The 14,134-nt window shown below is 33.1% G+C and overlaps 1 pseudogene; it reads right to left on the minus strand.

Moving 5' to 3' along the window:
- Nucleotides 1-5,915: 5,915 nt before the first annotated feature.
- LOC114375083 lies at nt 5,916-12,136 on the minus strand (annotated as a pseudogene).
- Between the last annotated feature and the right edge of the window lie 1,998 nt (nt 12,137-14,134).

The following is a 14,134-nucleotide window of genomic DNA, read 5'->3' on the forward strand; positions in this document are numbered from 1 at the left end:
GCATCCCAAACACTACATAGGTCTCCAACGCTATTTTGTAGTACTCTTTTGAGAGCCCAATGAGCTGATTCAACCCTACATTTAAAATACACAACAAACATCAAAATATACAACAATTAAATACCATTTATTACTAATCCTTACTAACAAATAAAATCAGTTCTTAATACCTGTTTGTTGTTGTGTTGCCTAGGTGCATGACCTTATTCTTCCATGCTGTAATAAATTTTTCCTTGTGGGGGATAATCCATGTGTCGTTAACATAGTCAGTGAACATCGGCCAAGGCGAACAAGCAACTTGAAACTTCTGAAGTGACTCATGGAACTGGTGTTTGGACGGACAATCAACCAAAGTACCCCAGTTATCCATTACATAGTCCCACACATTTTTTTCACCGATTAAAGATTTGCACTTCGCCTTCACATTCTTATCGATATGAAACCTGCACAACAAATTAGTAGACTCGGGGAACACAGTTTTCACTGCATTCATCAGTGCTAGGTCTCTGTCAGTGACAATAACAACAGGGAGGCGATCGTTTCTTAAAAATAGGCATCGAAATTGTTTCAAAGCCCATACAATATTATTAACACGCTCAGCCTCCAGATATGCAAACCCAGCAGAGAATGTCATCGCCGTTGGTGTCACTCCAACAAAGTCAAATAGTGGGAGTCTGTACCTGTTTGTTTTGTAGGTACTGTCTATAAAAAACACCAGATGACATGCATTGCATAACTTTACTGCATCTGGGTGACACCAAAACAAATCACGCACCACAACTTCATCCTTCAATCTATGCCAATGAATGTATTGATCACGTTCGAGAAGCTTCATCAGATGCTGCATTTCGGTATCAGCTCCTCTTATTGAAGAATGATATGCACTTCTTGCATTGTAAATTTGCTTTATCGTGGTGCAATTGTTGGCATTGTGTTCCTTCAACATTAGCAAGATGTTTTTTGGTTTCACCATCGACTTTGTCATATCAGCAATAATTTTCTTTTCTTCCTTAGTCAATCGCCCAGCATATGGATGTCCAACTAAGGACTTGGCCAATTCATGATTGTGAATCCCATAGATCAACTTCACCATCCAACCTTCCCCTCCATGCACTGGTTTCCCACGAAGCCTGAAGGGACAACCACATTTCCTACTCCTAGTATCTTTTCTAACGAATTCTTTATTCCTGCACTTGTATGTACCACTCCTTTCACACCCAATTAAGACGAATGAACTTCTTCCTCTACTACCGGTCTCTGTGTCAGACCTCATAATGACTGCAACAAATCCATTTTCATGGGTAACTGTTCGAACCCATTGCAAAACATCATCTCGAGTACCGAATACCTACAACGCAACCCAAACATATTATTTTTTATACAAAACATCAATTCAACCAAATGACTCAAATTATCTATGATTACCTGAGACGTATTAAAAGCATTTGAACAATCCACATGTGGTTCATTCACCCCACATTCTTCTTCATTATCATAATTATAATCCATACGAACTTCTTGTGACATCGCAAAGTCATACCTCCATTGATCTTCGTCCATCTTAAGGACATATGCATCATACATAAGTGCATTCAAATTATCATATAACCACATCCAAAAATTTACTATATATTAACTAACAAACATATTAACAACCAATACAAATATATTCTAACTTTATAACTACATTATTTACTTAAACTAAACTTAACACTATATTAAACAACTAATAAAATATTTTTTTACTACAACAAAATACAATTATGTTACCTAAATAATTTAATATTATACCAAAATCATTATACCTAATTAAACCAATTATATCCACAATATAGATATTATAAATGATAATATTCATTTATATATATATATATATATATATATATATATATATATATATATATATATATATATATATATATATATATATAAATTTTAAAGCACAATTAAAAAAATTTGTTAATAAACTGAATTTCCGGAAGAAGTTCTTCCGGAAGTTACCATGCTCAATTCCGGAAGAGGCTTTCGGAAGCACTTCTTCCGGAATTGAGCATGGTAACTTCCGAAAGAACTTCTTCCGGAAGTTCAACATTCTCATTTCGGAACTACTTCCTTTGGCAGTAAAAAGTAATTTCGGAAATAGTTTTTTACTGTTCATCTTCTCTAAAACTCGCCAGAAAACACGAAAAAAAAACCGATAAATGCGTACCTCCGACAAAATACGTACAGCAACAACCAAAACAACTTCAAACACGGAACAACTGCTTCACGGGACCACCAAATCGCTTGTTTTGGAACGTCTTTCACGGGACCACCACAAAAGCTTTTTACAGAAAAGGATAACAATAGCAAGAAGACGGACATGAAGGTGAAAGCGCAGTAAATTTAAAGAAAACAACCAGGGGCAAAATCGTCATTACATATACATTAAATATTATTTTATTTTTAGTTATTATTATAAAATGAAATTTATTTTACTTCACGTTGTTATAAAATTATAATTATTTTTTATTATATATTAAGTTTTGCAATACAAATTATAATTATTTTTTTTATAAAATATACAAATTAATTAATTTTTATGCTTTAAATTATACTAAATTGTCACACAAATTATTATTTACATTTACATGCGCGTAAAAAAGGAATTACAAATATTAGTCATAATTATGTTCACTAATAATAATTTATGTATAATAATATTATTTATTTTGTAACTTAATTTATTTATTAAAATCAAATAATTAGGAAAATACAGCATTTTAAACAAACCAAAAAAAAAATTAAAACTTTCGGAACAACGTTCTTCCGGAAGAAGAAGTATTTCGGAAGACTGCTTTTCCGGAAATCTTCCGGAAGAACGTTGTTCTGGAACTTGTCCAGAAACACAGTCTTCTGAAAGTTTTCCGGAAGAAAGTTCTTCCAGAAATAGCCTTCTCAGAGGGCATAATTGCCCATTCACTGTTTGCTGGGTGCCCCAGCAATTTTGCTGGGTGCACGTAGCAACTCCCTAATAGTAGGTGTCATGCGTTGATTTAGTTTAAGTTTTTTTTTTGGTACATAGTTTAGTTTATGTTTAACATAAAAAATTAAATTTAGGATTAAATAAGTTTATAGTTTATGCAGAATTTCATTTTTCAAATTTTAAATTTTAGTCCTTATAAAACTCAAATTTCTATTTTACAATTGAACGTGTATTCGTTATGTATAATCAAACGCAGGCCTTCACATCTATCTTGGTATGAATGTAATGCAACAACATCATATTTAACATTGATTATGTTGTATCATTTTTGTTTGGATGACTTAAGATTATGTTTGGAGGATTTAAAAATTGTTTTATATCAGTTGTAGTATTTTTTTTATTGATTTTATACTTAAACTAGTCTATAACCCGTGCATACGCATGGGTCACTTGGTTAATAAAATTGCAATTATAGGAGCATAATTGAATATTAAATTGATATATAATTATAATGTTGATGAAATGGAGATTGTTCAGAGAAAATAAACAAAACATAATTACATATAAAACAAAATATAATCACATATAAAGCAAAAATTATAGCCACTTCCTTTCTCTTCTGATGACTATTTCCCAAATTCTTTCATGTGGCCGGTAATAGAATGATACCTCGTCTCCATGATGGAAATCATTTTCCCTGAGAAACTTGTACCATGGTCGGACGATACTTTTATCTTTATTGCCGCGGTCAAGTGTAACGACGTCCCGTTGCAAAGGAGGTGCATTCTTCCTTAAAATTGTCAAGTGATTCTCACATTGTTTCAGATATTTCCTTGCATGTGATGGGATTTCCTGCGGATCATTTATAGTGATTAATAATGTTATTGAAATTCTCATAATAATGCAAGTTAATGTGATTGTATATTACCAGTGGTTGGGGAGCACCCAGTATACATTGGGTAATTTCAGTTCTCCAGGCATGTACACGGGAATGAAGTATTGGTCTACCACATGTCTGTTGATTTAGGGGAGGTGTAAAATGTAGATCAAAGATGGTGTTATCATCGCAGGCAAAGAAGTTGATGATAATAGACTCGTAGATTTTTAAATCTGCCCTGACGTCTCAGAGTCCATCTGTAAAAAAATATCTGCCTCGGTGTTGTTGGACCCGTATTGGGTAGGTTGCTCCATTGTATTTGAACCAAACTTCGTGTAGGTAATTGGGTGCCCATTGTTCATGGTAAAATGGGGGTATCTCTATGAATGTCTGAATATAAAAAGCAAGAAAATGCATGAAAAGAAATAATATGTCAAAAGAGAAAATGAAAAAAGTTAAAGGAACTAAATGAAAATGATATAAACTTCCACACGAAATCCATAGTCAAAGCAAAATGCTATATATTTAAAGTAGTAATGTGGTGAATTGAAAGGCATGCAAATGCAATGGAAGCATGGAAGTCAGCAGAAATAGGCAAAAACAGAACACGCAAGGCAGGAAACAGGGAAAAAACAGAACAAAGAGAAATGACATGATCAATCAAAAACCATGCAAATGGAATGTAAGCAATAACCAATAGATGCAAGGGAAGGAAAAAAAGATTTTTGTATTTTAAACTATAACCTGGTCATTGTGGAAAGCTACTCTGAATTGCATGATTGCAGGTGGTCTCACAATTGGATATCTGATCTGCATAAACAAAAGATTTGCTAATGTCAAAAGTTTAAACTGAAAAAATAATGCATTGGAAGATATAAACTTTGTAAGAGTGGCTCCTTACTTTGGTTGAAGCGGTGGAGGATGAGGTACTCATCTTGGGTTTTTCTGAAGTAAAAGTATGGTGATGTGATGTTAAGATGATGTTTGCAGAGGAACGAGTAATATGGGTTAATAGTTGAGTGCACTTGATTAATTGATTTATCTTTTCGATGGCATAAGTGGCAATAGGTTTATGTTGGAAATGGTGTAAGTGAATAGTTGCTTCTTGAATGTGAAAGGCAGTGATGATATGAAGAACCTCAACGTGAATAGTTGTGGAAGTAACCGAACGGTTTTTTCTGAATGGTTTCAGAAGTGATTGGACTTTAGTGCTGTTTGTGGTGTGCATATAATAGTTGAGCCTTAAATTCGTTAATTTTTTCCATGAGGTTTTCGACTTAATAGATTAATAATGTAAAGTTCACCTAATCATTAAAGTATTTTACACGTTCCCGTGCTTGAAGTAATTGTAGTATCAACTCTGCCATCACCCATATCTTCTCAATTAATGCCCCTGTGAAACTGTTGTGTGCGCAGTTTCTAAAAAATCAGTAAAATGGAGGCACGTTAGAAAATAGAGAAGAATAGGCAAGATAGAGTAAAAAAATTGAAATTCAAACTGAAATAAATTAAAACAAAATGAAAAGGATTTTCTGTGAGGACTCTAATTCTCCCGGACAGATCAAAGGATTGTAGTCCACTAACTACTACTACCGCTACTTAGTCAGCCTTATTTATCCTTAGTTTTTTTTATTTATAATGTGATTTAAAAGATAAGATGTTTAACTGATCTAGCATATTTTGGTATTAATAAAACCACGTGTATATATATATGTATTTTTCTCGATGTGTGTCTGTGTGAAAGTGTTGATATGAATGGAATTGTCACTGTTATTTAAAAAATTATAGATTGGTTGTTGTTATTCTTGGTGGATTCTTAGTATTTAAAATCAATGGAATTGTCTGCAAGAAGTGATCACAAAAGAGTAGCACTGTTTCAGAAAGCATCAGAAAAGAATTGAAATTGATTGTCAATTCTCAATATTTAATATCAATTGAATTGTATTGAAGGCTGTAATAACTCAAATTATATAATGCAGTGATAACATAATATTGAACAATTGATTATTAAAGAATAGAACTATTTTAAAAAGCATGACAATAGAATTGAATATGATATTAAACAACTGAAATTTAACTTTTAATGTTTCTGAACACTTCATTGTATACTACATTGGTGGTGGAATTCATGCTTTTCTGCTCATCATTATGAATCAAAATTTTTAATCCTTTTGCTGAGTTGACCCTTGACAATGCAACATATAATTGGCCATGAGTGAATACAGGTTTCGGCAAATAAAGTCCAACCATGGATAGTGATTGTCCCTGTGACTTGTTTATTGTCATTGCATAAGATAGCATAATCGGAAATTGTCTTCTTAATAGTTTAAACGGCCAGGGTGATTGTCGAGGAGACATTGACATTCTTGGAATATAAACAGCGAGGCCAATGTTTTTACCTGAGATAATTTCAGCTGTAATTACATGTTTTGCCATCTTTGTTACCACTAATCTAGTACCATTACATAGACCTTGATTTTGGTCGAGGTTTCTTGACAGCATTATAGGACTTCCAATTTTAAGTTTGATAGAATGAGTTGGCAAACCGGATGTTTTCAATGAATTAAGGAATTCAGTAGTAATTGATTAGAAATACGAATTCTCATTGGTTTCTGATTTATCAATGGAATCAGAGCTTAGATATTCCATGTGGTCACCTATGATTTGCAAAATTACAATTTCAATGGTTATATTTTTGTCTGAGCAAGTGACAATTAAATAAGTAATGATATAATTACCTGGAATGAAGGATAGCACGTAATCATTGATTTGTTCTACCGTTTCATTTGTTGAAGCTAGTATTGCCTTCGATTTAAAGAATTCAGGATTATTGTGGTGCTGATCTAAGTCTGGGAATGTTGATTTGACTATAGCACTGATTGGATCATCATATTGAGTAATGAGTAGATGAGCATGAATTTGAATTGTAGCATAACCATCATTTTCATCATCTATAATTTCATCTCCAATGTCTAGAATCCATTTTGCAAATGTGGCAGTTTCTTGTTCATCAACTGATTCTAGATTGTTGTGTAAGCGCATGTTTTTTGTCAAGGTCAATATTTCACACGAATCCCATAGATAGGATGAATTGATTGCTGCATTTACAATGTCTGAGCGCATTCCTCTTGGGATGACTGGTGGTATTTGGCGAAAATCTCCACCAAATACTATAACTTTGCCTCCAAATATTTGATTTGACTTTGATTTATCTGTGATAATATCTCTTAAACTTTGATCAAGCGCTTCAAAACAGAATTTGTGGGCCATTGGTGCTTCATCCCAAATTATTAGGCTTGTCTGGTTCAATAATTCTGCTAATTCGATGCCTTGATGGATATTACATGTAGAGTCTTCAAAAATTGGTACAGGAATTTTAAATTTGGAATGTGCAGTTCTGCCTCCTGGTAATAATAGAGAGGCTATTCCGCTAGAAGCAACAATAATTACAATTTGATTTTCTGCTCTCAATGAACTTGCTAATGTTCTCCATATGAATGTTTTTCCTGTGCCTCCAAATCCATATAGAAAAAACATTCCACCTTCATTGTTGTTGACAGCTTGGATAATTCTATGATAAATTGTTTTTTGTTCATCTGCATTGATAGGTAAGCTGATGTTATATTGAAATGAAGATTAATTTAGTCATTGATGGAAACAATTACGTGAGGGTAGATTTCCTGTTATTAATAGAATATTAAAAGTATCAATATAATTTATAATTCGCAATGACCATTTTTTATAAGATGTTAACTGTCATTAATAGATTTTATAATATATGAATAGGTATATTGCCTGTCATGGATGCAAAAAGATGTTCAAATTCTGATCTCGTTTCATCATGGTTGTAGTCGAGTTCTGATAATACCAAGTTGTTTTGTAGGTAGGATGCGAGATTGATATCCTGAGGATATGGCATTGTAGGATAGTCTTTTAGTGATCTTTGGTTTATGTGCAATAGTTGTTCAATTTCAATCAATGTCAAATTTCTAAGAGTATCATCATTGATCTGTACTTCTAAGAAAAAAAAGCAAGTTGTTAGTCCATAAAAAATAAAAATTAAGTTGGTAGTGAATGATTGTGACCATTGCTGTGGAACATAAAAACTGTTACAGCCTACCTGAGTTGATTGTTGATTTAGTATATTGATATGCGATGTCATCAGCTAGCCAATGCCAACATTGATTCCAAACTTCTTCAGGTTTGCTCATGGCACCTGTTAACAGAATTAATACAAACAATTTCCTTAGATAATTCGTTGTGCCCCAGTCCTTGGCCTCTTTGATTGCCTCAACATATTCTCTGTCATCTTGTAGAAAGCCAATTGCAAAACATGCTTCTCTATATGTTGGATATTGGATATTCGCAACAGTCCTGATATCCTCAAATGAAGTAGGTCCTTTGCAGCTGCCAAGCATCATTCTTAAATAAAAGAATTCTCATGTTGTTGGTGGTACCCATATGAGTCTTCCAATGGTATATCCTTTTTTTGGGTTGCCATGGTCTGTTTCTTTTATTATATACAAACTTTGACACAAATTGCGAATAAGTTATATTCCTGGCCTCATCAAAATCTTCATTAGTGTTCATCCAAGCTAGGAATTTTGAATCTAAAATAGTTGGTTTCGATAGTACATCGTCTATATCATCATGATCTTCATAAATAATGTTGTGTTGATCTGGAAGATGAAAATACAGTCTCTCAACAGCAGGCTTTCTGCCATGGATTGGAAAAGCAAATATTCTCCAAGCAGCTTCACAGGGAGAAATGTATCTATGATATAGGTTGGTTAGTAAAAATAATAGTGAGATAATAAATTATGCAGGTTAAGATGACATTACCTGCAATCTAGATATTCTTTAAGTTCATCATTTTGAATATTTACATTTTGAGCTGCGTTATCACTATCAGAAAGCATAACAGCAGTCACCCTGTCATAGCCTTTGTTTATGTATTTAAATAAATATTTGATTGAAGTACTTTGATTACACCATTCAATATTTATATGAGCCCGTTATTTTTTCAGTAATTTTGGATTGTAAGGTACTACATATCTGTTATCAATGATAACACCATTCTTTGAAATTGAATGACCATTGTTTCTTCTACGATAGACTGGATAACCGTTTGAATCCAAAAGAGTCTGAGGCTGAAATTGTTTAGGATAAAAACGACTGCATGGAGAGTTGGGTTGTAAAATTCCGCATGGGCCATGTATCATATGGTTCTCCACCAATCTGTAGAGTTCTGGGTCATCTTGATGGGAAGGTATTCCAGCTGATATTATCTGATCAATGTCAGTTGAAGATGAATATTTATTGTCTGGATGTAGAAATAGTAATAAATGCACGTGAGGGAGTCCTCGCTTTTGAAACTCTATAGTATGCATATCTGTGATCCACAAAAGATAAAGTTACGATCGTAAGTATAATTCTGTATTTCATATCTGTAAAAGTGTTGGTTAAATTGTAATATTTTAGTTATTAATATCTACGTTATAGAACAAAGAAAAATCTCCAAATGACCAACTAATATTTGTATTTAATTTAAGTATAAAAACTGATGATCAACTAAACTCTATAAAATGCATATCTGTGATTCACAAAAGATAATGTTATGATGGTAAGTATAATTCTGTATTTCATATATGTAAAAGCGTTGGTTAAATTGTAATATTTTAGCCATTAATATCTGCGTTATACAACAAACAAAAATGACCAAACGACCAAGTTATATTTGTATTTAAGTATAAAAATGACGATCAACTTACATGCAACCACTTTTCCCAGTAATTGACCCTTTGTTAAGTCTGACAGCATGTGTTCATATTTTAATCTGAAAATTCGTGATACAATATCTGGCCTGTCTGTCGGTTTGAGATTCAAAGGTGAAAGTAATCTACGAATTTCAGGCCAATTTGGATTACAGGTTAGAGTAATAAAAAGATTTGGAAAACCAACATGACTGCATATTGCCATACCGTCAAAGCAAAGTTGATCCATATAACGTGGGCTCCCAACAAACATTGAGGGTAAGATGACTATTTTTCCCTTGGTTAAGCCTTTAGCTGTTCCAGTATCCAATGAAGTTTGTAAGCTAGAATACTTATCAACTCTAAGCTTCTTTTGGTTGTTTCTGATATAGCTAAGTCTTTCAGATTCCACCATGGTATAACCTTCAACAATGAATTGTTGAAATAATTTTCGTGAATGCAATAAAGTCTGTGCTTCATTTGACCTAGACTGAAGTCTATAAGCAAACCACTCTCTCATTGTCAGACGGTTTTGCTTTCTTTTTTTGCTGGATGAAGTACAACGATGAAGTATGTCAGCTCTATGTCCGTCTTCTCCATAAGGAAAGAGTAGAGGATACTGTAGTGGTAGATAGCTAGGATGAAGTTCATGGATTCTTTGTAATTCTCCATTTTTTAGTTTCAACAATAATGTCTCTTTTTTTAGCCTGGATGAAAATCGCCAACAATAAGTGCAACAATTTTCGAAACATTAGGCATATTATATACACGGCCATCTTTTCCCCGAGCAGCTATGAGTTGCAATTTGATATTATTGGCTTGATCAGCTGCCAATTTATCTCTGGCTATTCTAAAACTTTTAGCATGAGAATTGTGTTGATCGAGCATGTGACTTAAAGCTGAAACAATATGATTCTGAATTCCGGAATATTGACTGAAAAAACAATATTTAAAAATATTCATAACTGCACAAACTATTGTAAGTGAATGAATAATTTTCTCACTAACAGAAATAAAAGAACTTCTACCTCATGACATTAATTCTATTTTGCACTTCATTTTCTGTGTCAAAGATATATAGCTGTGCAAATTTGGGTTTTTTCCCAGGCATTGGTAATAGACTGCCTATTCTATGGCATGGTTGCCCCTGTATTCTGATCGTAGGAGGTCCTCTTGAATTATTAATTGTTTTATCTAGCTTAATTCCAGCAGAAGTAAAGGCAAACATCATGTTGTATGCTCGCAAGTTATGTTGATAATTTTTACTATCAATTGTATCATCATGAAATAAAAGTTGTTGCAGATATTGGGGTGGATTTTGTAATAATGGCAATTCAACTTTGTCATCTCCACAACATAAACTGAACCTTGGATTCTGACAATTCTTATTTTTTGATATTTTTTCATCATACCACATTTATGCATTACAATATCTACATTGGATGAGTTGATCACCAAGATCAGAATATCCTGAAATTGTTCAATATCATAGTACAATATCATGATCAGAATTTTGAATATTAATTTAAGAACATGTACAGTAGCATCTGAAACTGGAAATCCGAATTATAGTCATTACCTTCAGTGTTGATTACAGGCTGATTAGTTGGAGATTGACAATCCTCGAAGGGAGTCATAAAATTAGAGCATGAACCTGCATAAATTAGAAATATATATAATAGCAATATTTGAAACAGCAAAAAAGAGCAGGAAACATTTTTTTTTCAGTACCTTGTGTGGATTCAGAATTTTCACTTTTTGATGAATCAGAAACAATCACTACAAAATAGAGAGGAAACAAAAGAAAATGTGATTAAGGCAGCTAAGTAAATTCATTTCTTCCAGAACATGGTATATCAGATGTCTCACTATTATATTCTGAAGTGCAATTAACTGTTGGTTGTGAAGATGACTGAGCATGACCATGTCGCTTATGCTGCATAACACGTTTTATGTTGGTCCTCGCTTTTGCAGAATCACATCTCTTTGCATGTTGATAGTTCTGCATGTTGAAAATGACTAAAGGCAGAATTGAGTTAATTGTGAACTAAACAATAGATTCACATTCAAACGAAGATCCAAATACTTGTTTTAAATGTGCTGAAACTACAATAAAATTAGAAGATGGAAAAAATCGAGGATGAAGCATTTTATTGTTTCTTGATTATAGCCTGACTATTAGTGGTGACATAAATTAGAAATACATATAATAGCAATGTGTAAACCATAGCAAAAAAGAGGATGACACATTTTTTTTTCAGTACCTTGTGTGGATTCAGAATCTTCACTTTTTGATGAATCAGACGCAATCACTAAAAAATAGAGAAAAAACAAAAGAAAATATGATTAAGGCAGCTAAGTAAATTGATTTATTGCAGAACATGCTATATGAGATGTCTCACTATTATATTCTGAAGTGCAGTTAAGTGTTGGTTGTGAAGATGACTGAGCATGACCATGTCGCTTCTGTTGCATAATACGTTTTCTGTTGATCCTGGCTTTTGCAGAATCAGATCTCTTTGCATGTTGATAGTTCTGCATGTTGAAAATGACTAAAGGCAGAATTGGGTGAATTATAAACTAAACAATAGATTTATGTTGAAATGAAGGACCAAATGCTTATTTTAAATCTGCAAAAACTACAATAAAATTAGATGATGAAATAAATTGGAGATGGGGGACTTCATTGGTTATGGATTATAGGCTGACTATTAGTGGTGGAATTTCCTGGATTAGATATGTTTGCATGTTGCCAATTCTATATATTGAAAAAGGGTAATGATATAATTGCCTGAATTGTAAGGTAAAGAGATGAGACCAAAGGTAGATGACATAGCAAAACTATGATGCAACATCAACAGCTAGCAAAATTGGTAATATAGAAATCATGACACTTGGTTTCGGCAAAAATTGGGTTTTGGGACTGTTGCTAAGCTTGCAATGAAAGATATTGTCTATTTAGGACTCTGGTGGCAATCTAAACACACAAACCAAGGCCATGATGGAAAATAGGTAAGGTAGAAATGATCATAGTTATTGGCGGAAATATTGACTTCTGTAACTGCTACTAAGCTTGCAATCGAAGACATTGTATATATGTTGATGAATTTTCCATTCACTAACACAAATTTGTTTAATTTGTACGCTCAAATCTATTAGCTCATGTGTTCAATTTGAAATATGAAATTTCTATTTTACATCTTTTATTTGGCATTATGTAACCTTGTCCAGCACATCACAAATTTTTCTTTGATTTCTCTTCGCCATAGATTAGACCTGTTTTATATAGTTCTACTTTGTTGTAGTTAAAATCAAGATTAAAGTTGTGTAAGCCATCAATGAAGTTAAAAATTGCAACTGAAATATCGAACACATGATTTTAGCAAAGCAGTGATTGCTACAAAAATGGAGTGATAACATTCATGGCAAACACATTCCAAATAAGGAAATATGATGTCAGGATAGAAACTTTGATTAATTTAAATAGCACCTCGATTGAGAAGGAAAACTGAAACTAAAAATTTAACACAATCCTCTGCATGCTATTTTTTTCTTAATCTAGTTTTTTTCCTATTATTTTCACGCAATTCAGATGGGAATGGAATTCATTAAGCAGTTAATCAAGAAACAGATTAAAAACGTGAGAATATCGAGTAGCAACATGATCGCCAACGTAGCTATAAATTTTCCTCCTTGGTTGTTTTTTAATATTTGATGTTATTTGAACACCAATTTATCTCCTTCACTGTTTTTTTTATTTAGGCTAACTCCGCCATTAATTTGTTAGAACCATATAGACCATCAAAGGTATGATAAACAACAATTCAATTGTATCGAGGACAACCAAACAAAGAATACTGGGAAAATCAATTGTTTTCAATGCCATATTTAATATAAGAAAACTTGCAATACTACAGCAGGAACACAATATGGACAAATCTCAATTTAGAACGTCTAAAAGCATGAATCCAAAAAAACCAATTTTCAAATGTGCAAATGCAGTGATAACAAAAACTACATAATTGTCTGTTCAATATGCCAATATTTTAATAGCAGCGTGAAAACACAACAATAAGGATATGGAATCAGCTAAATTAGCTCTTATGAGAATGTCTTGTTAATTTGTTAGACGATAGTTAGGCTGGCGAAATTTGAGAGCTCCCTAACTCATCATCGGCTTCATCAGATGACATCCGCTTTTTGGGTGTTAAAGGCAATCCCGCAACCGGATCATGGTCAGCTGTGACAGACAGAGATTGCTGCATAAAGCATAAACTGGTAAATAAAAAAAATATAAGATATCAATGTTCATGACAACAACATTAACTCACACATTCAGCATGTGCAGCATCATTGCAATCAACATTGGAAGGATCTATTTTGGAACATGCCTGCACCATATATAAGTTTATGATAGTCAAACTCATGAATCATATCATCATGACAACAACGACTAAAATAGATATCAGAAAAGAACACCTCACTATCAGGCAGCATCTCGAGAACAGCATTGATCAAATCCAGGTCTTTTGAGTATCT

Source organism: Glycine soja, chromosome 2 (assembly GCF_004193775.1).
Source record: "Glycine soja cultivar W05 chromosome 2, ASM419377v2, whole genome shotgun sequence".
NCBI classification, from domain to species: Eukaryota; Viridiplantae; Streptophyta; class Magnoliopsida; order Fabales; family Fabaceae; genus Glycine; species Glycine soja.